Genomic DNA, 26023 nt, shown 5'->3' with positions numbered 1-26023 from the left:
ATTTACACACACACACACACACACACACACACACACACACACACACACACACACACACACACACACACACACACACACGCACACGCACACGCACACGCACACACACATACATACATACATACATACATACATACATACATACATACATACATACATACATATACATACATACATACATACATACATGCATACATACACACATACATACATACATACATATATACATACATACAACATACATACATACATACATACATACATACATACATACATACATACATACATACATACATACATACATACATACATACATACATACATACATACATACATACATACATACATACATACATACATACATACATACATATATATACATACGTGCATAAACACATGCACACTCCAGCCATCAGTCTTCACTGCCATCAACCTATTCCTATATACACATGCACCGTTTCGACTGTTATAGCCATTAATCAGGGACGTGACCGTCTCTATCTAATGCGCAAAGCACACTCCACTCTCCCCGAAGGGTTCGTGGGCCACAAACAGGTGGGCCACGTGCCGTCAATTCTGTTTCGCCAGGAAAGTAAGTGCACCGAAACCGACACGGTGAAAACCTTTTCGTTTGCGTCATGCACGCAATTTATTCGGGCCTGCGTCATGAATACAGCCCACCGGTCGTTATTAATTACAGTGCAGGCGCCGTTACAACCACCGGAACCCAAACAAACCTGGTGCTCCATGTTTTCCGAGAAGAAATGAAAAGCGGAAAGGTCACAGAGTGTCTGTCTCTCATCGCAGGCATGTATACTTGAACTTCACAAAGTGGATGTCAGAAAACGAAGCCGATAACTGGATAACGGCCTCTGTGTTATTTTATGAAAAGCAGAACGAAAAGAAGGAGCAAGCGGAGCAAGCTCCCAAAAAGGCGAAAGATGGTCAGGTCAGTTTCGATCTCGGTCTGTGGCTGCACCGTTAGCTTTCGCAGCACACGCTTCCATGAAATGAGTGAGCTACAGGCGTTGCTCATCTTCAAAGCCGTGCTCTGACTTGGAGCTTCCAAAGCTCTGGCGATGGAGGCAAAGACAGAAGACAAACTTCTTCATCTTCTGCAACCCCAGCTATAAAATGATGGCCACCATATGTTATTGCTATACTGGCGGTATACCTAAAAGAATTCACTATTGAGCAGCAGGAGTTTACGTGGGCGAGTTTGTGCCACATAGTGAAACCAAAAATAGCCCGAAAAAGATGAAGTCCAGAAAATAACCCACGTACCATAGGCCTTGTTGTTCCCTTTTTGTTGTAGGCTGCGAAATTTTACTAGCGGTTTTTTCTATGGGTACTGTACAGAGAACAGAAACACTTTAAAAAGTAGACGTGTTAGGGTTGGTGTTACGTCATGTGCAAGGTTGGAACGCTATAACTTAGAAAAGGGACAAGCACTTTTGTTTATACTCATGTTTCCGGAGATTATGACAGCAGGAACAAAATCTGCGCTTAAAACTTGCGTCTTGATCATTTTAGTTAAGGAATTGGTTATGTGCGCATGCGAATCATATTTAAAGGACCACACTATTTTTGAAGTACAACAAGGTAAATAGACGGTAAGCAGCGCTGTCACAATATAAATCTCAGTGTGCAGTGATCAAATGTACGGCCTATAAGCCACTCCGTCTATTGAAAGAAGGTATTGATTGCACGGACACTCGTTATTTTGTGCCGGTGCTTCGGGGCGCTTTTTTCTTGTTTGCCCATCCTCACTCTTATACATTTTTCGTAAACTTTTTCTACTAGTTCCTTTACAAGGCACCTGCTGTATTTCGGTAACTACAGCTGAGCAATGCTGTGCTTAGCGTAAATGCATCCTTTAGAAATTGCTGTCCAAACGACTTCTTTTTTTACTCTATTTTTTTTTGCATCAAGAATTTTCTTGTCGTTGAAAAGTGTAGTATACGTCGCACTAGACCTTAATAACATAGTTACGAGGTGCAGCCTTTCCCAAAGGCCAAAATATTTTGTTATGGAACAATATCAACGTTGCCTGAATGAAGACATCGGAGGAGTGCCTAGCAACGGTGCTTATGTTTTCCTGTGCTCTTGTAAGCATGTTTCAGATTCCGTCAAAACAGTTTCGCGCGAAACAGATTAAATTTACTTTTCTGGACAACAATAGTCTTGAAACTCTGGTGCTTCAAAGAAAGTTCTGTAAATTGTGGTAGAAATTAGTCACTTTGTTCTAACCTCTGCCTTTCCGATGTCTTTTCATCGCCATTGCAAAACTAGGCAAATATTTTGGCTTGAAAGCCTTTGAAGACCTTCGCGAAAATGGTGCATAAGTAAGTAATGTACCACGCAAGTAAAAAAAGAAGAAACAAACTACAAGTTCATATGGGTCCAGCTTTTTGGGAAAGAAAGTGAGTACCCTCCATAATCCAGTATTGAACTACTACAAACGCCGAATGTTAACATTGTGTTTTGTGATACACTCAGTGGACGCCAAGACACAGTTTTTTGCATGGCAGCAGAAGCAAATGGTAAGAACACATTGACATCTCATTTATTTACGTTAATATTTCAATGATGATGCTGGATCAAATTTCGCTACTATGCAATGTATAACCGGCAATCTTTCAGCCTGCGCAAGATTGTGTGCGCATCATCTGGCAATAATCAGTACCACATTTTCAAAGAAAACAACTATGCGGAAGTACCGTCAATGTCTTACCATTGAACCAATGTACCATGATTCGGAAACTTATAAGGCACCTGTGTGTGTGTAACAGCGCCTAGTAAGTTTTCTCGCAGTATATAGCCTTATCGATGCTATAGTATAGACCACAGTAAACCTACGCTGACTGTATGTCAGTTTGGCGCCAAGTGAGAAAAACCCAATTACCTTTCCAAACTACTAGAGGTGCTGCTTAAGGAGAGGAACCTTTCCAAAATGCAATAGGCAAAGGGGTAGCTGCATGGATTACCGCAAAGCAAAGCACATTGAAGACATACCGAAATCATGAACAGGCTGACGCAGTGAATGAAGTAAGTAAGAAGTACCGATCATCATCATACTCCTCCGTGCGACGTCTGGTCTGATACATTTCGAGTGGCAAAATGTTACACTATTCTCTCCACAAGTGTCACGCATTGAGGTACTCTCGGGCTTGCGAGAAAGTGATAGCAACGAATGCGGCACCATTGTTCCTCCTGAAAAGCCAATTTCTCTTGAGTTTCTTATGGAAGAAACACATAAAGTACACGGGCAGATGCATCTAGGAAAAAAAATGAAGAATGAGCGTCGGTTTTGCAGCGTCATCCGCACAGGGCCATTGCCCGTGCACCTGTATGACTAGACAGTTATCCTTTTGTTTGTTTGTTCGTCTAAATTTGTTGCATACTCCTATATGTAGTGAGGTACAGTTAGTATTTCAATAACGCCGGTGGGACAAAGAGTCTTGCATTTGATGGAGTATACAGTCCCGATGAGCTTTCATTCTGTACATTCATTGTTATGTTCTATGGTGACCACTGATGCTCGGGAACGATTATCAAAATGAAGAAGTTTTACGAAAAAGTAACGGAATCTATTATTATGGTCTTCACTGAGTCATTTGATGGAGGGTCTCTCTATGTGACGAATCAGATGTGTGGCCCTGACTCAATGTAACTTTTACACAATGTTGCAAACTGCGCGTTCCAGCCCCCGGTATGACCCAAGCCACGAGCAGAGGCGCTGCTTTGTATAACAAAATAGAACAAAAGTTAATAAAACTTGTCACGAGAAGCTATTGTCCTACAAACGTAGGTCCCGAGTATGAATCTGTAGCTGTCATTGTCACAGACCTTGCTTTCTAATAGATGCAGAAGGTGACAAAAGGCAAATAAAAAATCCCTTCTCTATGTACGCTTGTACGCTAAGGTGCTGCTGATAGGGTGCCCGGCAGGTAAAATCAATTTAAATAGGTGCGATACCGCATCTACCGTATAGCCAAGAAAATGCTTTTCAAAAGCTGAAGTTTATGCAGTTTTGTACGGAAGGACGTTTCATGAACTAGTGAGGGGCAATAATCTACCACTCATCTGTCACTTGTCGCTTTAGGCGCCCTCTGGGAGCGCAAGAAAGTGCGCGATGCCAATACCGATCACGTGTGGGAAGAACATCTCACTATATTTCGTGTTACAGTACGATCCCCTCTGACTACAAATCAAGGGCCGTTCAGGAGTGTAGGATTGTTGACACACCTTTGAGACCCTTCACTCGACATTCCATAACGATTGAACTCCATTGTAAGGCTGCCGCCAAGAAAGGGCTCACCACTTTGTACGTCAGCGACTTTCACAGACGGCTAACTCACAATTAGCATTTGTGTGTGTGTTTGTGTGCGTGCGTGTGTGTGTGTGCGTGCGTGCATGCATACATAATCTGGCGGCTCTGCAATGTGACCACATTACTTTGTCGGCATCGTGTAGGCACCGGCGTGTGGTCCCATGGTGTTTTCAACAAATGCGAATGATCGTCGCGAAACAGGCTCATCGTGCATAGGAAATAGGAACCAATCCCAACGCTTGATGCACAGAAAGTTAGCCAAGCAGCGATGTGCCAACAGTGACTCCCCACTGTCCACGAATGGTCTTGAACCCGAACTGAACGGTAGCAATGCAGTGCTTTGGAGTTATATCCCTTGGAAATTAGCCAATCTGCAACATACAGTGTTCGCTTCGGACATTTATGTATGTTTTGTTCCCTCGCTCACGCACTGCAAAGCTTTGACCTAGTTCTTGGAAGGGTTTTTTCGTCACGTCTACTTTAGCTGCTCCACAGCTCAATCATCTCTTTAGTATCTTGTGCCTGTCGCCAGCAGCTATCAACTAATCTATTATTTGACACCCGGGTGCATGGCTGGCCGGGAAAAGGACCGACACGTAATGGAAGCGGGTGCAAACGTGGCCCTTGTCCTGTACCTGCGATGGTTGTGTTTGGCCAGGCATCTATTCAACATGTCAGTTATCTCGGTGGCTATCAGTCTACAATTTTATTGTCACTCATTTCAACAGCCACCGCAGCGATAACGACTGTCACGTGACAAACAATACATGTAAATCTAGCGGTACATTCATATTGCACCTTCTCAGCCTGCATTGCTACATCAATTGACATTGTTCTTATTTGCGTATAACATGGCAGAGCCCTCAAGCGCTTGATGGAACGGCTCTTCAACATTGCCAACGAGTTACTAACAACAAAACAATGCTTGTCTGGCATATACCAACATCGAGATAAAACCCTTGCAAAGTGCAAACAAGGTACTTGTATTCTAGATATTATTTATATACTCACACTGCAATATTGAATCAGAACTCATTAGGCACCGATGTATTGTTCCTTGGGGTACCATTTTTTGCGTATTTATATTGTCGGATATGTGGCAAATTTTATTTCAAGAAAACTTGGATGAGGCTTCAGCTTCGCCTTTATGAGTAGAACGCGTTAGCGTAATTGGGTTTCATGTGTGTTGCCAGCGTGACTGATGTTCTCGACGAATGCTTCAACTATGCCGAAAAAAAAAAAAAACGAGCGTTAGCACTTCCAACATTCGCAGTTTTAAACTATTTTTTTAAATTCCTTCTGCTGGTACTGTTGCAAAGCGCGCACTACGCCATATTTCTTCCTTTTACGCATTAAAGAGGAGTCATCTGCATGTCGCTAAGGCAAACATGCGCCTACGCAGCTTTTAACTTCGAGCGCTTTTAGTGGGTGGGTCTTTGAAACACCCAATAATTGCGCAATTCTGATGTGTTGACGCCCGGCGCGATTGTACGCTCCCCCCGCGCTACATATAAGAAGAATCGCCTATTTGCATATTATTTGTATATTTTTTCTTGGGCAGTTTTAAGTACATACTTGAGTTTGGTGCAACGCCTGCCTGCTGCGTTAAAGTTGGGTTCTATTCACATTTGAACAGTGCTTTGTTAATGTTTATTTATTTGTAGTTATCTTAAACTTTCACTTAACGACAAACCTAATGTTTGGCTCACAACCAACAACCCCGACGTCGACACTTTAATTTCTGCGATACAAGGCCTTTAACGCTATCGTGTTAATATCTGAAGCGTAGTATTCTGACTACGCATTTGAAGACTGATGTAGAAAGTGCCATGCATTCCGCTTATTTTAGACGAGAACTAAAGTTGAAGTTAGGTTTACTTAGAGCACGTACGGTGGCCTCCAATACGTTCGTCTAGGATTGTTTTCTTACACCCTTCCTACATGTGCATGTAACCTGCCACAACTGATCTTAGGTTCGTGAAATATACGTACCACAAAATCAACATTCAAGTTCGCACTTTGTTCGGAGTCGAGGTTGTTCAGCACTATATTTCTATCGAAAAGTCAACTGTATGGTTCCTAGAACGAGATGTTCCAATTATGTGAATATAACTGTAACGAGTTTTTTTTTGTGTTTAGGGAACTTGTAAGGGGAACTCGTTCAAAAGGAAAGGAACGACGAACGAGCTTTCGTTTCTGTTTTAGAGGAGCATGTAGAACACTGGGCTTATGTCGTGCTGGTTGCGTCACAAAAAGTCTTTCTTTTGGCGCTGATGCGCCCCGCTTCAATTCCTGTCCTCGTAACAGCTCCCAGCAACATATGTTAGTGATAGGCACAGCAGCTTCCAAGCAGCGAAACGCCTTAAAGGAGTGATAGTTACGCAAATGGGCTTACGCAAAAGAAAGAGGTCTTTTGTCTCCCTAAACAAACAAACAAAAAAGAACCAAGAACAGTCCATTATACGATGCTTCTGCTACTGCTGGCGGGGCAATATGCAAGCCCAAAAACCTCGTTGAGTGGCGAGGCTTAGGCGCTCGCCTAATGTCCTTATCTTATTTCTCATGTTGCGTAAACTTTTTTGAAGACAGATACGCTCGAGAAAGACTGCAGCGACGCCACACAGTCGTTGCAGAGCGTTGACATAAATCTTTGGTTAGAGGCCAAAATCGGCATTATAACAAGAAGGATTAGGTGCGTAGGCAGAGAAAAGCGATCACACTGAGACGTTTCCAGGGGATGTAATACTACTCGCACGTTACTTTACAGCTACTAGACAGATACCCTTCTTCACGTTTGCGAAGAATATGTCTTTACGCATCGAAGACCAACTACATACTGTGAAACCAGGTGAGCGACCAACGAATAGTGTTCATTTATAATTTTGTTCGATAAATATAATCATTTCTTCGGCTACAATAACTATCAGGTCTGTGTGTGTGTTTGTGAATTTTCTCTCCAATGGGTTTTCAGCAAAACGCTAAAAAGGTAATTCACTTAATAACTACGCTTCAAAATTATCCCATTTAAATACAGTGTTTTCTGTATTTGCAAGATATATTTCTGAAACAGCTTAACCACCAGACTAAGTTAACATGCGGGGTCATTCAGCATCGTTATAAACACTTGTTATGGCTCTAATTACACTAACATAACCATTCGCTGCCGTCAGGTTTCGAAAGAGGGGTCGGGGGAGCGGACGGCAATGTGTCACCACAGTACCTAAGACAGCATGCTTCACAATAAATCAAAAAACTTATTTCTTGTGATGACGTGCTTCTTACAATGGTCTGCCTTTGTTTGCTAGCTCTGGGAACAACATGGGAAATAAGTAGTTCTTCGAACGGAACATCCCAGGCCTTCGGCTATCTTCTTAATTCAACAAATGAGTGGCCTTAACTCCGCTTTATAATGAATCATTGAGCACATGGGAGTGAGCAAGAGTATGGGGTAGGCTGTGCGCAACCTGTCCCCCTCTTTTCATCTTGTGCTGCTGGTATAGCGGCGTCTTTCTCCTCATAGCCTCCACCGCTATGTGCACACGTCTAGGAACATAACAATTACGATGCCAAAATAAGAAGGACGAGAGTTGCGAAATTCCAGCAAACAGTTATCACGAAAGACGCCCAAGAGAAGCGGAAGTTTATTAGATTATCCGTTCTTGGACCATATCTTTCATTTAAATAAAAGTCCCTCAAATACAAAAGAATTTGAAAAAAAAAAACGTTCTTTAATTATTATGTACCGTGAAAAAAAGCGCAACTATGAACGAACCTGCATATTTGCTTTTTAACGTTGTTATACCATAGACTAGTCCCCATTCGGTTTGAGGTTCGATGCATGTTTGGCAGTGTACGATTATTGTTACTTGTTGATTTCTCTCTTCGTACATTTCACTTCAACATTCAACAACTCATCAACAAACACGCTATTGGTGAATGTGGTGGCCACTAAAATACCTATGATTGCCAGGAAAGTGCAAGTGAGCCCCCTCCCCCGCCCCTAAAAAACATGAAAGTGGTTGCAAAGTTCTAGAAGTGACTCAGCGAAAAAAAGAAGCCAGTATAATCCTAGTAAAAGCAGTATTAGCAGGACCAAAATATGTAGAGCATGCCGAAAAACGTTTACACAATCAGTTTTGTATGGTTCTTTAAAAAGCTTCAATTTTTCTCTCTGTGCATTGTTCCTGATTAACCGGGAATCGCGCAAAATTACGTACTGGCACGCACGTAAATGATTATGACGTAAGATTTACAGCGTTAGGCTAAATAGCACCAACGCGCTATGCGCGACCAAAGCCTGACTAAACTGTAAACACTGTAAACTGTAAATGGACAAATGATCAATAGAAGGAGGTCCTTAAAATTCGCCTGATGGCAAGGGGGCTCAAGACTGCAATGGCGACGCTACAAAGACGATACTATAGCTTCGTACAACAATGGACGTGGTTGTCAACCATCCCTTTCATAACCCTTTCTATCCCTTTTATAACTCATTTGCATGAGAGCATATCACTTCCACTTTCTGTCATTGCCATTTGACAGCTTACAAAACAAACGATTCCAGTTAAGACACAGTCTAGACTGTCACAGTTGAGCGACGGCGTGCTTGTGTCCTTGAAACAGCCAAACGAGCACGTTTTTTCGTTGCTTAGTGACACACTTCCGGGTGGTGTGCAATGTACACCACATTCAATTAGGTTTGCGTAACGCAGTCACACACTCCTGTTAATGCATGCATGACGCGTACCAGGAACTTGAGTGACGGTGGTCCCGTTTCCCCGAACCGGAATTGCCCACGCCAGTCACCTCTCACGAAATAAAAAATGAGAATGACAGTGCCATTCTACGTCCATTATACATACTGATTACCCTGCGAAAGTTTGCGGCCACGATAAGAAAACCACAAGAACGAAGTACGTTCGTTACAATGATTGTTCCAATGATACATCAGCCATACGCAAATACATCAGTCACGACAAGCACATATTGTGAGGCGCCAAATGGCAGCCCATTATTTCTTGCGCAGCGTATTTGATCGCTCTGTCGCCGGCCACCTTCATGCATTTTTTCTACGCCTCGACCCCGCTGTGTCTCGGGATGGCCACTTGCCCGTCAGCTTGTTCCCGCCAAAAGAGCGAGGGGAGCAACTCAAACGAATAGAAGTGCCGCTTTACAAGCCCGTGAATATTCTAATAATTTAGCGCACCACTTGAAAGCTGCATGACACTGTGGCGTTGAAGCCTCTTGGTTAATTTACGTCAGCATAAACGTTTTCATCGAGTAGCAACAAACCTACTTGACATTATGCCCCCCCCCCCCCGCCCCTCTGCTCCGGAATATTTATGCAGGCAGTGGGACTCACAAGGTGGAGTGGGCCCTTTGGCAAGCGTGGTGGCCTGCATGATGATCATCAGCAAATGCGCGTACCACACGTACAGGGTGAGCTGACAAGATGTAAAAGTTCACAGGGCACGCTGCCGTAGGGCTACATGAGAGAGCGGCGTATGAATTCTTCAACACTCCTGAACGTCCCTCCTCACTGGTCTACTGGTTATGATGATGCTCGGCTGCCGAGTCGCAGAGCACAGAATGGAAGCTGGGCCACGGGCTCACGTTTGAATATTTATGAATGAAGTTCAATAAGGTTCAGAGCTGGGCTAGTAGTTGATTGATCATTTAACCATAAGGTTTAGCAGCTAACGTTTTTAACACGAACACAGACAAGAAGGACGGAAGATTTGCGAGAGTAGCGAGTGTCCTGTCCTTCTTTACCCCATTGTCCATGTTGATAGCGCGCTACTTAACATTACGGTATATGATTAGATACGTGATTTTGTATAAAGTTTCTACCTGGGTTTACTCAGCAGTGCATATAGTAACCTCTTGACGTTATGCTTATTTTAAGGGCATGTCTATCCCCAAGATTTATTATATCCAACGCGATAATAATAATAATAATAATAATAATAATAATAATAATAATAATAATAATAATAATAATAATAATAATAATAATAATAATAATAATAATAATAATAATAATAATAATAATAATAATAAATTATTATTATTATTATTATTATTATTATTATTATTATTATTATTATTATTATTATTATTATTATTATTATTATTATTATTATTATTATTATTTAGGGGGTAATGTCCCAAAACCGCTGCACTGTATGATTGTGAGAGACGCCGTAGTGGGGGTCTGCAGAACTTTCGTCTCCATCGAAAATGCAGCCGCTGCCGCCACGATTCAATACCACGACCTGTGGGTCAGCAGCCCTTAGTCCCTACACCACCGCGGCGGGGCGAAAGATTCATTAAGACTTTCGCCTAAGATTAATGCGGAAGCCTCATGTTCATCGTCAAACGCAAACAGCAACACTCGACGTAGTCGTCCTTGTCATTGAGACGCATGAAACCAAAAGTTATCAGCATACCCATCGCGAAATAAACAATGTTCGCATATGATGAAGATGATAATAATCAACCGACATATTGATTGTTCCTCATGAAAGGGGGTGTTTCATCTCGAAAGAGTCTTCATTGAATAAAAAGAACATGACGTTGTTAATGATGGCACTGACAGCGCCGAGCGACATGCATCTCCAAGTAGTCCCAAAAAGTGTGCAATAGAACCAATGAGCTTTTCTTTCGAAGTCAAATCCTTGATTAGTTTGTCCTCGTGGGGATGGATACATGCTCTGAAAAATCCCTGCCGCGGTGGTTTAGTGGCGAAGGTACTCGGCTGCTGACCCGCAGGTGACGGGATCGAATCGCGGCGGCGGCGGCTGCTTTTTAGATGGAGGCGGAAATGTTGTAGGTCTGGGTGCTCAGATTTGGGTGCACGTTAAAGAACTCCGGGTGGTCGAAATTTCCGGAGCCCTCCGCTACGGCGTCTCTCATAAACATATGGTGGTTTTGGGACGTTAAACCCCACATATCAATCAATGTTCTGTAAAAGATTGGCACGGTTACTGTCTTGATCTCGTTTTGCTTTATCGCAGGCGATAAGCAGAAGGGTTGTGTCAGCGAATAACTGCCTCTGTTAATTAGCAGTGCGAGAGAACCTGCCATTGTGAAAGCGCCATGTGCACGTGCCTCAGCTGTCTTATTTTGACATTGTCAGCCAACCAACGCAAGGCTGACGATTCGCATTCATTTTCAAAGATCTTGACGGTGTAAACATATAGTCGTATCTATTTCTGAATATGTGCCTCTGGACTGGACTTACGACGCTGCCTTTGGAGCAGCTGCAGCAGCCGTCGACCGATCACAGCCAAACGTATACTACGGCAACGCTTGTGGCCTTTAACTCGCAGAACACAATCGAGAGTCAGACGAGTTTTATTTTATACCGGCCAGCCACGTGGGTTGAGGTATAACACATCTGTTCACCGCAGTGTGAATCACCATCGCGTGATTTGATAGAAGTCTCTCAGAAATGCTGGCGTCAGGAACATCTGGTCTTCATTTTGCTAGCTATTCGTTACTGAACGAGCGTTCGATAAAGGAAAATGCGAGGCCCAGTGCGTCTTTTTAGCAGCCGCATTACTTAGGTCCAGAACGCTATAAAGGAACAAAGGAAGTGAATGTTGGCTAGATTATGATAGAAACACAAGAGATAGAAACACAAGCTTGTTGTGTACGCATCCCTTTCATAACAAAACTTACAGTACAGATAGGAAGAGTTGGCGTCTTTGCCGCTTTTGTCCTTGTCTCTGCTTGAGGTGCAACAAACCCAAACATGATGTTGAACGAAACAAAACTACCGGAACTAGTGCATTTTGGTTTGTTCTTGCACTTCGGCTCCTCAGCAAAGACACCATCAAAGTGGTGTAGCGGTTGTAGTGCTCGGTTGCCGATCTGAAGGTCATAGGTTCCATATGGGCCATGGAAGACATATTTGAATAGAAGTGAAATGCCTAAGGTTCTGTACTGCGCGGTGTCTCTGCGCGTTACAAGAACACCAGGTGGTTAAATGTCTTCGGATCACTTCAATACAGCGAGCCCCACACCAATATTGTGCTTTTCACATGTAGCACCTCATATATTATTATTACTTTTATAAATATTATCATTAGTGAGGCGTGTCTAAATAATGAAGTATTACTGAGGATCTTTTCTATCTAAACAAGCGTTGTATCAAGCCAATCTATCATGTTGTGCAGCGTCTGGCACGCAGAAAAAAATCCCGGTGTACTCAACCTCGCTCTCATGAAGAAACATTTATTGTTGGCTGTGTTATGGTGTTGCATCGAAGTGATTCAAATCAGTTGGCACCGGTGATAACATAAGTCTCGAAGCAGAGTTCACTATGAATTACGAATATTAAGTACTTCTAGCATACATTTGGTGATGTCAGTACAACCTTCGTCGAGATAACGGCGTCAAACAAACTGTTTGATTAGATATGTGGGGTTTAACGTCCCGAAATTACTATATGAATATGAGAGACGCCGTAGTGAAGGGCTCCCGAAATTTCGTCCACCTGGATCAAACAAACTGTTTGAAGTGCACTTGCTTTCAACACTGGCGAAAAATATTCATGTGAACTGGCTTCGAGAGCAAGAATAATGAAGTCCGCGACGTTTTGTGTTTGTTAAAATTAAATCTGTATTCACGTGAAGGAAGGAATCATTTAACAATTGTCGGAGCAGAAACAAAAAGAGGGATTTTTTTTTCAGCAACACCGAATCCTCCGGCACGAAAAGAGTAACGTCAACTATTTTCGTGAGCTGCACGCGTCGTGGGGGCTGATAAACTTTGGGTTTCTCCGCAAAAAAAAAACAACAACAAAAAAACAACAACAGCGTTTGAGTCTATTTATACAGACCCGCAAGCATCCAAGCGGTTTTTGAACTCGAGAGCATATTATGCCTATAGTACGCCTCGACACTCTGTCGGCCGCCGGCTCTTGACCTGACAACAAGCTGGTGAATCATGGTACACCTATGCATCCCACTTCGCGTATCGACAGCTGCGCGGATATAATAAATCGAGTTTGCGACGCCGAAACTACTGCGGAGTTCACTCCTGTTTCGTCTCGCACGCTATCCCTTCTGAAAAAAAAAAAGTTTACGCTGTAGCAGATTATGCAGCTGTGTCCAGAAAAAAAAAACAGAAAAGAAAGATCAACGACCTCTTCGTCACTCCGCTCTTTCGCTCCCTTATTATGTTTCCTTGACCTTGGGGGACATAGCCGAGGCTGAATCAGGTGAACGAAGTTAGCAGCATACGTTAGTAAGTACGCTTCAGCCATGCGAAAAGCAGCTTCGATGTAACAGAGTTTCAAATGACTAGACTCTTGATCCTGTTGAGTTTCATAAAGTCGATATAATGGAGTTTCAGAAAGCTCGAATAAATTCTGAAGTACTGACATAATAGAGGGAATGAGAAGGTGACATGACATGACAAAATGACATGAGAAATTGAGAGGCGTCGCACAGTGAAGTGTGTTCGTGTGCCTGAGGTTGGCTATCAGCTCACACAGCGTCAAAATTCTGCCGCCAGATTTGAAATACGTGGGCTTAAACTTTATTGGGCAAGGCGTGATCACGTGACATGACGTCAGAAGCAATGACGATTCAGCGAACGCCTGGTTTCAACTTATTAGCCACCGGCACGTCGGGAGTCCTGCCAAGTGAGCTCTCCTTGTTATGTATACATAACCCTCTTGCGGTTTTTGCTGTCTAGCTTCAGTTTATTAAAATTAATTAATCACTGAAACTACGACAGTTAGTGTAATCACTTAATGTGATAATGATTTTATTCCTGAAGGGAATGAACAACGCAAAGTTTAAAAACAAAGCAAAAGGAAGAACACGGAATAAGCGCTGCTATTCTTTCTTTTGTCGTAGGTTTTATGAGGCGCCATTCATTACTATCTGCCAATATAAACTCAGCTAGCATGGTAGTTTTTTGCTTTCACCATGAGTTGGTTTATGGCAATAAGTAGAAGTCTGCAATTCATGTAATTAGTGAAAGAGGCAACTGTACTTTCTCGGTGTTTTCTAGCAGAAAATTGTCATTCTCATTTCACCTTGCCTGTTTCTTCATTCACTGGCTTCTTCGGTTGAGCAACGTCTGTTACGGTAGTACAACAACTACTATTACAATGACGATGTCGTCGTCACAGGGTAGCTGAGAGAGTTTTGCCATGAAAGCCAGGACAACGGCATTGATTATAAACGCAGCCTTGTAGTGAAGATGTGCTGTCAGTAATAATTGAAATGTGCAAAAACTTGCTGTTTCTAAGCACAATTTGCCACACGGCCGACGACTGTCACAACTCTCCTGAGCACCTGGTATCGCACATTCACGTATTGTAAATTAGCCACCCGCCCGATCAGCGATTTCCAAGAGCTATGTCCCAGTGAATAAACCCGTTTCTCTCCACTCCGACGCAATTGTGTATAGAGCGTTGTGCAACCATTCGTTCCGTCTATTTACTGTCATACTTATGCTTATTCATTTAGGGATTCTTCTTGTGTACTACTTTTCTTGATAGTTCACTGTTGTCTCCAACAGGACTCGAGCTTGGAGTTGACATGAATTCCGGGCGCGTGTCAAAGTTGCTTCAGTGCAATACGCGCCCCAAAAGTGCTGCTGAATATTTTGCGAGCCACAAGCCAGAATGAAGCTTTATAAAGAGTCTAGTCAGTGTGTGTGGCTGTGTGAGTTATGTGTTTATCAGTGTATGTATCATAATTTCCACCCAACACATGGAGTAGAATATGAGGCGAAAAGGCTGACAAACATATCCAGCTGGTCATTCAAATATTTCTCTCCCTTACTGTTGCCACCAGCTCTCGTGTTAGGCAAGTACATGCTTCAACGTTCCATTACAAATTGTCTGTCTAATTAGCGTAGTGGGAACACAATGGAGAGATGAGAAAGTGATATAGAAAGTTTAGTGCATCACTGTTCATTTCTTTTTCTTTAGACCCTTGTTGCAATACATAGTGGAAAATAAGTTCTACAGAATCCCACCATGTGATTGAATATTTATAAAAAAACATCAAAACACTTACAAAACTAGAGGGAATTAAATTGAGACTTCCCCTTTCAAGTAACCAATTTGATAGAATGCTCGCCTCGCAATAGCGTTGGTCCCGGGTTAAAAGCTTAAAGAAGGCCATTTCTTTATACCAACTGAAACACCTTTAGAACGAAGTAAATCCGTACATATATTGTCGAGGCTTTGCCCTGAAAACTGGTGCTTCGCGTCTTTCCCATTCATAGAATGTTATTTCACCAGAAACAAATGTGTACGGTGCATGCAAACGCCAACTTGCGCAACTAAGTCTTTTACAAACGCAGCAGTTTCCTAGTGTGCGTGATTTTCTGCCGAGCTTTGAAAAAGCCGCTATGGAAGAAAATTTGAAAACGTGCACACGATACTCGCAGTCTACTCTCGCATGCATCTTTCAACTATGAGAAAATTTCGAATGGGCTGCAGTTAGCATTTCGTCAGAACTGCTTGCTGCAAAAGTGACGCTTCGCGAACATAGCAAAAAAAAAAACACGATATATCTCCGTAGTGAATTATTAAAAGTGGGCGAAGCAGTTTGGTGTTGCCTTAAATGAACATCGTTTAGTGTTACCTTAATCACCTGTGACACTGACCACTCACAAACGTATATGAGCGACAAAGCGGTGTACAGTTATATAGAAGTTTACTTGTCTCAACTGGTATGCTGTGTTGAGCAGTGAGTTTCGTTTTGCCTTCGTTACTACTGCTTTGTGGTACCAGATTTAGTCTGAAGTTAGCAGAGATGAGGTCTGTGCACGTTTCCCTGGTGGTGGTTGGTTGTTTTCAGTCGTACGAAATACATCGTAGAGCATATCGAGACGTCGCGTACTGCACAGCCAGTTGTTGTCCGTGACCATCATCGTCCCCAGCTGCATCGTCATTGTCATCATGCCTACTGCGCACGCTAATGTCACCAACAGACAAGCCTCAACCTTAAGGAGCATCGCCCCTAGTGGAGAGACACCACTGCACCAAGGGTGGGTGTTTTGAGCCCGTTGGTTCTTTTCGCATGTTGAGATACTGTCTGAGTTTCGCCACACTTGCTTTCAGTAGCTGCTGCAATCAAGCAGCACTGATGGCGAACAAAATCTAGTTGCTCTCATTTGTCGCCACAGAAATCAATGTGCGCCGTCTGACATGGCGCAAGCGGTGTGCTTTCTAATTGTACGAACTCGATAAACAATATCCTAGGCGAGTGGCGGGTTAACGACTAATTGCGAATCTGAAGTGCATGCAAAATTCAGCCCCGGCGTGCACTTTTTGATATACCGGCATGACGAGCGGCTCATTGGTTAGACGTAAAGTAGGCGTAAATGAACCCAGCAAAATTTTCTTACCCTTTCCATGTAAACAGGGTGCCTTTTACGTGAATGGCTTCACTTTACTTAATGAGAAGTGTTAAAATACAAGGGAGCTCAGGAGCATTTTGGTTAGGGCTCACAGTTCAGGGCCCCCCTGGATTGCGCACCTCACGTAACAGGAATCAAGCACCAATTGCACTTGTGGGCATAAACAAGCAAGCTGTGCCTCCCACTGCTCCAAACTGCTTGCAAAGTTTCTGCCTAAAAATAAGTAATAATCTGGCTTTCGATCCCCAATATCTAGTTGGTGGGTAATGTTTTCTGCATTTCACTAGAAGGCCGTTGGAACACTTCAACTTCTGATAGTAATAACCATACGAGCGACAGCGAAGCCGCATGGACAAAAAGTACTTGAAAATACTTCAGGGATTCACGAACGGCGTTTCAAAATGTTACGAGGCATTGTTAATTATGGAGGTGTAAAACAAACACTGGGCTCTTTTTTCTCTTTTCTATTATAGGATCTTTGCCAGCGTATAGACCTAAAAGACCCCGCAATTGTCAGTCTCTTACTCTCTTTTTCTCTCCCTATATATATATATATATATATATATATATATATATATATATATATATATATATTGTAAGGCAACGTTTTGGCAGCAAGACACTTCTTTTACTTGCCGAGCCTCTGCCCCACAACACAGGTCAGACTGATGATGATGAGTATGTACATATGACAAGTTGACGCGCATGAATAATGCTCACACTTATTCCCCCCCCCCCCCCCCCCACGCTTGAGCGGCCAGCCCGGACGCGTCTTAGACGGAAACGGAACGTCGAACGAATGGCTTCAGACGCGATACGTGGACAATCTCCGAACCACGGCAGCGACGATCTGAAGAAAGGTCGGTGGAAGTGACACGGTAGTTCACTGGTGACGTTTGTTCATTGATTGTATATGGTCCAATGAAGCGTGACTGAAATTTATCGCACAATCTTGGAGTACGAAATGTGTGTATATATATATATATATATATATATATATATATATATATATATATATGAAAGTAGATGCGCTTTCACATAACAACTGTTTATTGTGCCGACGTTTCGACAGGAACCCTGTCTTTTTCAAGGCTTAATACTATTTACATATGTTCCGTGCCTTTTTATATCCTGTCGAGACTGCAGGGGAGGGGTCAATTGAGAGAGAGAGAGAGAAAAAAGAATAAACAGCGAAACGGGAGGACAAACATTAAATAAAATATAGAAAATCTAGGAGAAGAAGCAAGACCGACACGGCGTAATTAGAAAGGGGCAGCATTTCAACAGTTCGGCGCCTGGTCGTTTTTACATGCTGCCGAAGATTCATAAAGAAAATAACCCTGGCAGACCCATTATATCAGGCACGGGAACGTTAACGGAACCCATTTCCAGTTATATTGATTCTTTAATCAAAGACATACCACCCACACATGAGTCCTTCTTGCGTGACACAAACCACTTTCTTCGGGAAATAGCAGACGTGAAAATTCCAGACGGTGCATTTCTCGTAACATTGGATGTTAGCTCACTCTACACAAATATCCCACATAACGATGGTGTAAGGACACTTGTTGAATCGTATGGCACACACAACCCTGTCGCTTATCCAAGCAAAAAAGTAATTGAAATCTTCACAAGACTTGTACTCGATTTGAACAGCTTTGAATTTAACAACCAGTACTATCTTCAAATCAGCGGTACGGCAATAGGTACAAGAATGGCCCCAAACTACACTAACATATTCATGCACCACATAGAGTCCAATTTTCTTTCATCTTGTAATATCAAACCATTACTCTATAAACGGTACCTAGATGATATATTCATAATTTGGACACATTCGGAAAACGAGCTCCTCAAATTCATACAGGCTTTCAACCAGGTACACCCCAGCATTTATTTTACACACACCTACTCTAACACTGAAATAAACTTTCTTGATGTACTCATTCGAGTTGACGATGGTGCGTTGGTAACTAACGTATACAGAAAACCTACAGACAGGCAACAATACCTGCACTTCAAAAGCTGCCACCCGCGACATTGCAAGACCAGCCTTCCCTATTCCCAAGCACACAGATTTCGACGAATCTGCTCCAGCACCGAGGACTTCCACAAAAACAGCACACATATGCGCGAAGTACTCCTTAATCAAGAATACCCGCCAGCTATCATCGATGACGCCATCAAAAAAGCTGAAAATCTGGACCGCCAGATTCTTCTCAACCACCAGAGAAACGCCGACCAACACCACAACAAAAACTTGCTAATAACTTTCACGAGCAACCCACCGAACATAAACAAGGTCCTAAGAAAACACTTTAACATATTGGAACAGAGCGTGCGACTATCCAAAATTTTCACTTCTCCTCCTTGTGTTGTATACAGAAGGCCGAAAAATATAAAGGATCATTTAATAAATTCAAAGATAGGTGTGAAATCTCAAATTGGGTGTCACCCTTGCGGAAAAAGCAGATGCAGGGTATGCAAACACATGCAGACAACGACAGTGGCGAAAAGCACCCACTCGGATTTTAAGCACAGGATAAGATGTGCACTAGACTGTGACTCAGACAACGTCATATACCTCCTGGAATGTGGGGTATGTAACAAGCAATACGTGGGCCAGACAGACACTCCGTTTAGAATTAGATTCAACAACCATCGGGCACATGTACGATCTCTGCCAGGCCTTCCACTTTCAAAACACTGCACATTAAAAGACCACAGCTTTGATGACATCAGGGTTACACTACTAGAAAACAACTTTCGAACAATCAGAGAACGGGAACAACGGGAATCTTATTTTATCTACAAATTTAACACGATAAAATACGGAATAAATGAACACCCAGGCACTCTGTCTGCGTTACGACAACTAAAAGACGCAAACGCTTCTCTCTAATCAGTCCAGTTTCATTACGACAATAATATTACCCGCTAACAAAGCTTTTGGACTATGCATCTGACAACATAGAAATGATTTGCCTCATCAAGCACAGCCGGAACGCACAGATAAGTGGCCCCGGATGTTGTATTGTCCCCCCTCTTTTTTTTCTTTTTTTCTTTTCCTTTTTCTTTCTCTTCTTTAAGTTGAAACACACATTCTGTTCCTTCACTGACAAGGAGCTGACAACTAGGTGGTTTTGTTAACTTTTTCGTGCATGCGCGCATGTCTTCCCAAGTGAGCCGCAACTGTGTGGTGACTGTCTCGGATGTCGTACAGTCTCCCCCCCCCCCCCCCAATGGTTTTTTTTTCTCTTCTTTAATTTTTAACGCACATTCTGTTCCTTCACTGACAAGGAGCCAATGCATATAATGAATATCGATGGCGGTGCCTCATTCACCGGCTTTTTCGCTCCTCCCGACGCCACCAGCATGCACTTAAGGCGCTTAAGCCCTCCCCATTAACTTGTCATACACTTCAAAGAGGAACGAGCCGCCAGCGGACTACACGGAAAGGTGAAATACAAAAACGGCGGCTCCCTGCCCACTTGGGGAAGCGTGGGTGCGGGGGAGGTATTGTTGACAATGATGACATTCCTCATCTACCTCTGCCCTACTCTGTTGAAATGCTGCCCCTTTCTAATTACGCCGTGTCGGTCTTGCTTCTTCTCCTAGATTTTCTATATTTTATTTAATGTTTGTCCTCCCGTTTCGCTGTTTATTCTTTTCTCTCTCTCTCTCTCTCTCAATTGACCCCTCCCCTCCTGTCTCGACAGGATATAAAAAGGCACGGAACATGTGTAAATAGTATTATGCCTTGAAAAAGACAGGGTTCCTGTCGAAACGTCGGCACAATAAACAGTTGTTATTGTGAAAGCGCATCTACTTTCATATTTATAACCTTGCGGCAACCGAAGTTATTCTTCTGCATATAAGCCTTATATATATATATATATATATATATATATATATATATATATATATCCTTGTTCACAACGCTCCCGCGTTGTGCCATATCCCATACCTTCACGAAGACTAACAGGCCCATTGAAATATTACTCCCGCTATATATATATATATATATATATATATATATATATATATATATATATATATATATATATATATATATATATATATATTGTAATGAATTATTGAATTTGAATAACGGATGCTCTGCTGGCAATGAACAAGACGACGATGATCGGTGGCTGCAGTAGTAGCTCGCGCATGCCGCTCGCCATTAACTAGACATGCCTGATAAAGCATATTTTGCCAAGCTGCGTCTGAACCTTTTTCGACGTACAACACCTATATTTTAAGTGGTGGAGGAGCCGGGGTTCCCATCAACCTGGAACTTCGCAATCGGACGCTACCCTCACCGTTCACCATGACTGCTCCTGGCCCTTCTCAAGCTGCCTTACCAATGACAGTCTACTGTACTGGCGTACCTCGGCAACGCGACCCACCAATTTTTCGCGGCAACGACGAACAAGACGTCGAGGACTGACTCGTCGAGTATGAAATCGTAAGTGCTTCCAACATGTGGAACGCCTGCGACCAGCTCACAAACGTGCGCTTTTACCTCGATGATGTGGCCAGCCTCTGGTTCAAGAACCACGAAGGCGAAATCACCAACTGGTCCGCCTTCAAGACCACCATCGCCGCGGTCTTCGGTCGTCCCACAGTGCGCCGGCTTCGCGCGGAACAGCGTCTCCGTAGTCGAGTCCAGCGCAGAGATGAGACCTTTACAAGTTACATTGAAGATGTCTTGTCTCTTTGCAAGCGCGTCGATGAATCTCTAACCAAACGCGACAAAATCAAGCACATCATCAAAGGAGTTGACGACGATACCTTCCAGATGCTCGTCGCTAGGAACCCACAGACCGTCACTCATGTTGTCCAGCTCTGTCAGGAATACGACGAGTTGCGTAAGCAGCGTGCTTCGACGCGCAGGGCAACTGAAGATACGGCCGAAGTTTCTGCCCTCGTGCACGACATCGCTGCTGATCAAACCGTCTTACTGCCCCACATAAAACAATTCATTCGTGAAGAAGTTGCGCGTCAGCTTTCTCTTGTGGCCGAAGCATCCGCGCCAGTGACCTCGTTAGACCCACGTTTACGCCAGGTCATTGAGACACAGGTCACGCAGGCACTGCCTCCATCGCAACCCGTCCCTACGCCGTTGACCTACGCTGCCGTCGCTGCTAGACCCCCAGCCCCACCTGTCTCTGGCGCATACCGGGGCACCGGGTCCTCCTACCCTACGACGCTGCCTACATACGGCACCCCATCCCGTTTCGCCACCTGCACCTTCTGTCGTTAACCCATGGCGCACCTTGGGTAATCGACCCATCTGTTTCGCATGTGGTTTCGTGGGACATATAGCACGCTACTGTCGCCGTCGCAACTTCCAGCCTCCAGACCATGGGAATTCTGCAAATTACCAAGCTGCCCAGAATTCCCAGCGACCATCTTCTCCTATCACCGACTCATTGTTCCCACGACGCCCTGTCGATTCTCGCCGGTCATTACCACCCCGTCGCCGATCTGTCTCCCCGATGTTTCGGCGTACGAGCCCCGCTCGAAAGGAAAACTGACAACCGCAGTTCCGGAGGCAAGAACTGCGTCGTCGTCGAACTTTCTAAGACCTCCTCTTTGTCCGACCAACGAAATTGATGTGCTAGTAGAAGGTGTTGCTGTACGTGCACTTGTCGACACAGGCGCCGTCGTTTCTGTAATTAGTGAAAAACTGTGTCGCGATTTGAGGAAAGTTACAACGCCGCTTACGAATCTTGCTCTGCGTACAGCCACCTCCCATTTCATCGCGCCGACAGCTCAGTGCAGAGCACGCGTTCTTATTCAATATGTTTGGTACGCCGTCAACGTTGTTGTTCTCCCACGTTCATCTTATGACGTCATACTAGGATGGGATTTCCTTTCTACCCATCAGGCCCTCATCGATTGCCCTCGTGCTGAACTCACGTTGACGAATCCGTGGCTTGATATCGACCACCAAAGTTTCTAGAAAGTGTTTGCCGCAGCTGACGTCCACATCGCGCCGTTGTCCGCCGTCCTAGTGCCTGTGTTTTCCCCTGCTGCCACTAACTCGACGCTCCTGTTCCAACCAACTATAGCTAGTGTGCAACACCGAACCATCGTCCTTCCGTTTGCCGTCATCAACTTTTCCAATGGTTCGGCGGTACTTTATGCGTGCAACGTTTCTGCTTGCCCACACATCCTGCTACGCGGCGAGTGTCTGGGGAGCCTCGAGACCTTAAATTGTATTTTAGAAGACCCGATTTATCCAGACAAGCCATTTTTACCGACTTGTGCCATTACACCCGCAGCTGACGCTAATGAACCTATGGATGTATTCCGCAAGTCCATTGATTGCAACCTCACGCCAGGGCAGCAGGAACAGCTGATCAAGCTCCTACAGCGTTTTCGGGCCTCGTTTGACCACAATCAGCCTCCCTTAGGTCGAGCGTCATCTGTTGTTCATCGTATAGATACCAATCAAGAGACGCCATTACGGCAGCGTTCATCTCGTGTGTCAACTACCGAACGCTGTGCCATTAATGAACAGGTTGACGACATGCTGACACGTGGCATAATCGAACCGTCAAGCAGTCCCTGGGCCTCTCCAGTTGTGTTGGTGAAGAAGAAGGACGGATACATCGGGTTTTGCGTGGACTACCGACGTCTCAACGGAATCACGCGCAAGGATGTCTATCCGCTGCCACGCATTGACGATGCCTTGGACTGCCTACAGAGAGCCGAATTTTTCTCTTCTTTAGATCTGCGCTCTGGATACTGGCAGGTACCCATGGCAGAGGCCGATCGCAAGAAAACAGCTTTCATCACGCCCGACGGGCTTTAGGACTTCACAGTCATGCCCTTCGGCCTCTGCAACGCGCCGGCTACTTTCGAGCGAATGATGGACTCTATCCTTCGAGGCCTCAAATGGAACGTTTGCCTTTGTTATTTAGATGACATTGTCGTCTTTTCAACCGATTTCGCAACCCATTTAATCCGCCTCGAGAAAGTCCTCGCGTGTATTTCTGCCGCGGGGCTGCAACTGAATCTGAAGAAGTGCCATTTCGCCGCTCGAAAGCTTACGATCCTTGGCCACGTGATTTCAAAAGACGGCATTCATCCTGACTCTGCCAAACTTACAGCCGTTTCAGCGTTTCCCAAACCGACCACCATGAAAGAGCTCCGAAGCTTCATAGGCCTGTGCTCTTACTTCCGGCGCTTCGTTCGCAATTTCGCGACGATCATTGCTCGTTTGACCAAGCTCCTCGCCCGCTCTAGAGACCTTTCAGCCTGGTCTGCTACCTGTGACGATTCTTTCAATGAACTGCGCCGCCTCCTCACGTCACCACCTTTTCTGCAATACTACGACCCATCGGCACCCACAGAGATCCACACCGATGCTAGTGGTGTCGGGCTAGGCGCTATTCTTGCACAGAAGAAAGACGGCTTCCAAGATTACGTCGTTGCCCACGCAAGCCGAACTCTTAGCAAAGCCGAAATCAACTATTCCGTCACTTAGAAGGAATGCCTGGCCATTATTTGGGCGATAGAGAAATTTCGACCTTACTTGTACGGACGCCCTTTTGACGTCGTGACTGACCACCACGCCCTCTGCTGGTTGTCGTCCCTGAAGGATCCAAGCGGTCGCCTCGCCCGATGGGCATTACGCCTCCAAGAATATAATATTCGAGTGGTCTATGGCTCCGGCCGGAAACATTCGGACGCAGACGCCCTATCCCGTTCGCCCCTACTCCCTGATCCGGACCGCTGCGAAAGGCTAACCTGTGATGCCACTGCCGTCACCATCGCCGACATGTCATCTGAGCAACGCAAGGACCCGTGGGTTGCTTCGATTCTAGACATCTTGGCTGGGCGGACGGCTTCCCCCCCTTCTCGCTCATTGCGTCGGCAAGTCGAGCACTTCGCCACTCGCGACGACGTGCTGTACCGACGCAACTACGCACCCGGTGGACGTCAGTGGCTACTCGTGATTCCACGTCATCTGCGATCCGAAATTTGTTCCACGTTTCATGACGACCCCCAATGTGGACACGCAGGTTTCCTGAAGACTTATTCTCGCATACGTCTCCGATATTACTGGCGTGGCATGTACCGATTTATACGACAATACGTTCGGGCCTGCTCGACATGCCAGAGACGAAAAACTCCCTCTTATCACGCCAGCGGTACCTTGTTACCCTTACCATGCCCATCCCGACCATTCGACCGCGTCGGCATCGATATCTATGGTCCCCTTCCAAACACTGCTGACGGTAACCGCTGGATCATAGTTGCCGTCGACCATCTCACGCGGTATGCCGAAACTTCATCCCTTCCCTCGTCTACAGCAAAAGACGTTGCGACTTTCGTACTTCACAACATCGTATTATGTCATGGAGCACCTCGGGAGGTACTGAGCGATCGTGGTCGCGTATTCTTGTCAGACGTCATCACAGCATTGCTGCGTGAGTGCCACGTTGTTCACCGCACTACAAGCGCCTATCATCCCCAGACCAATGGAATGACAGAGCGCTTCAACCGCACCCTTGGTGACATGCTGTCTATGTATATCTCATCAGACCACTCCAATTGCGACCGATTGCTCCCGTTTATCACGTTCGCCTATAATACCGCCATTCAAAGCACTACTGGGTTCTCTCCTTTTTTACTCCTTTACGGACGTGAACCTTCTTGCACTATGGACACCATTCTTTCGTACAAACCTGACTCCTCAGAGTCCACGACTTTGTCTCAAGCCGCTACATACGCTGAAGAATGCCGCCAACTGGCAAGGTCATTCACAACCCAAGACCAAGGACGCCAAAAGCACCACCATGACGCATCAAGTAACACTACTTCCTACGATCCAGGTTCACTCGTCTGGCTGCATGTCGCTTCTGCTACACCTGGCCTTTCTACCAAGTTGGTCCCCAAGTATCACGGCCCATATCGTGTGCTACAAAAAACGTCACCAGTGAATTACCTCATTGAGCCACTGGAACCATCTTTTGACCAACGTCGTCGTGGCCAGAAAATTGTCCACGTCTCGAGACTTAAGCCCTGCTACGACCCTCCCGTGTTTACTTGTCCATAGGTCGCCAGAATGGCTCCTTATTTCGCGGGGAGTAATTGTAAGGAATTAATGAATCTGAATAACGGACGCTCTGCTGGCAATGAAGAAGACGACGATGATCGGTGGCTGCAGTAGTAGCTCGCGCACGCCGTTCGCCATTAGCCAGACCTGCCTGATAAAGCATATTTTGCCAAGCTGCGTCTGAACCTTTTTCGACGTACAACACCTCTCTCTCTCTCTCT

General features: G+C 44.6%; 1 protein-coding gene across 4 annotated transcripts in view; it reads right to left on the bottom strand.

Annotated features, from left to right (window-relative positions):
• Nucleotides 1-26023, bottom strand: part of LOC119164551 (synaptotagmin-1) — a 238143-nt gene that overhangs the window by 138227 nt on the left and 73893 nt on the right. The window contains exon 1 of one of the 4 annotated variants that reach the window (XM_075872145.1): nt 3013-3133. The exons of the other annotated variants lie outside the window; for them this stretch is intronic. The gene's annotated coding sequence lies outside the window, so the exon portion shown is untranslated. Of the gene's footprint in view, nt 1-3012; nt 3134-26023 lie in introns of those variants that run through there. 4 annotated transcript variants of the gene reach the window in all.

The sequence above is a fragment of the Rhipicephalus microplus genome, chromosome 8, assembly GCF_043290135.1.
Source record: "Rhipicephalus microplus isolate Deutch F79 chromosome 8, USDA_Rmic, whole genome shotgun sequence".
In the NCBI taxonomy this organism is placed as follows: domain Eukaryota; kingdom Metazoa; phylum Arthropoda; class Arachnida; order Ixodida; family Ixodidae; genus Rhipicephalus; species Rhipicephalus microplus.
The sequence above is the reverse complement of the archived record's forward strand: the minus strand, read 5'-3'. Positions and strand labels throughout refer to the sequence as shown.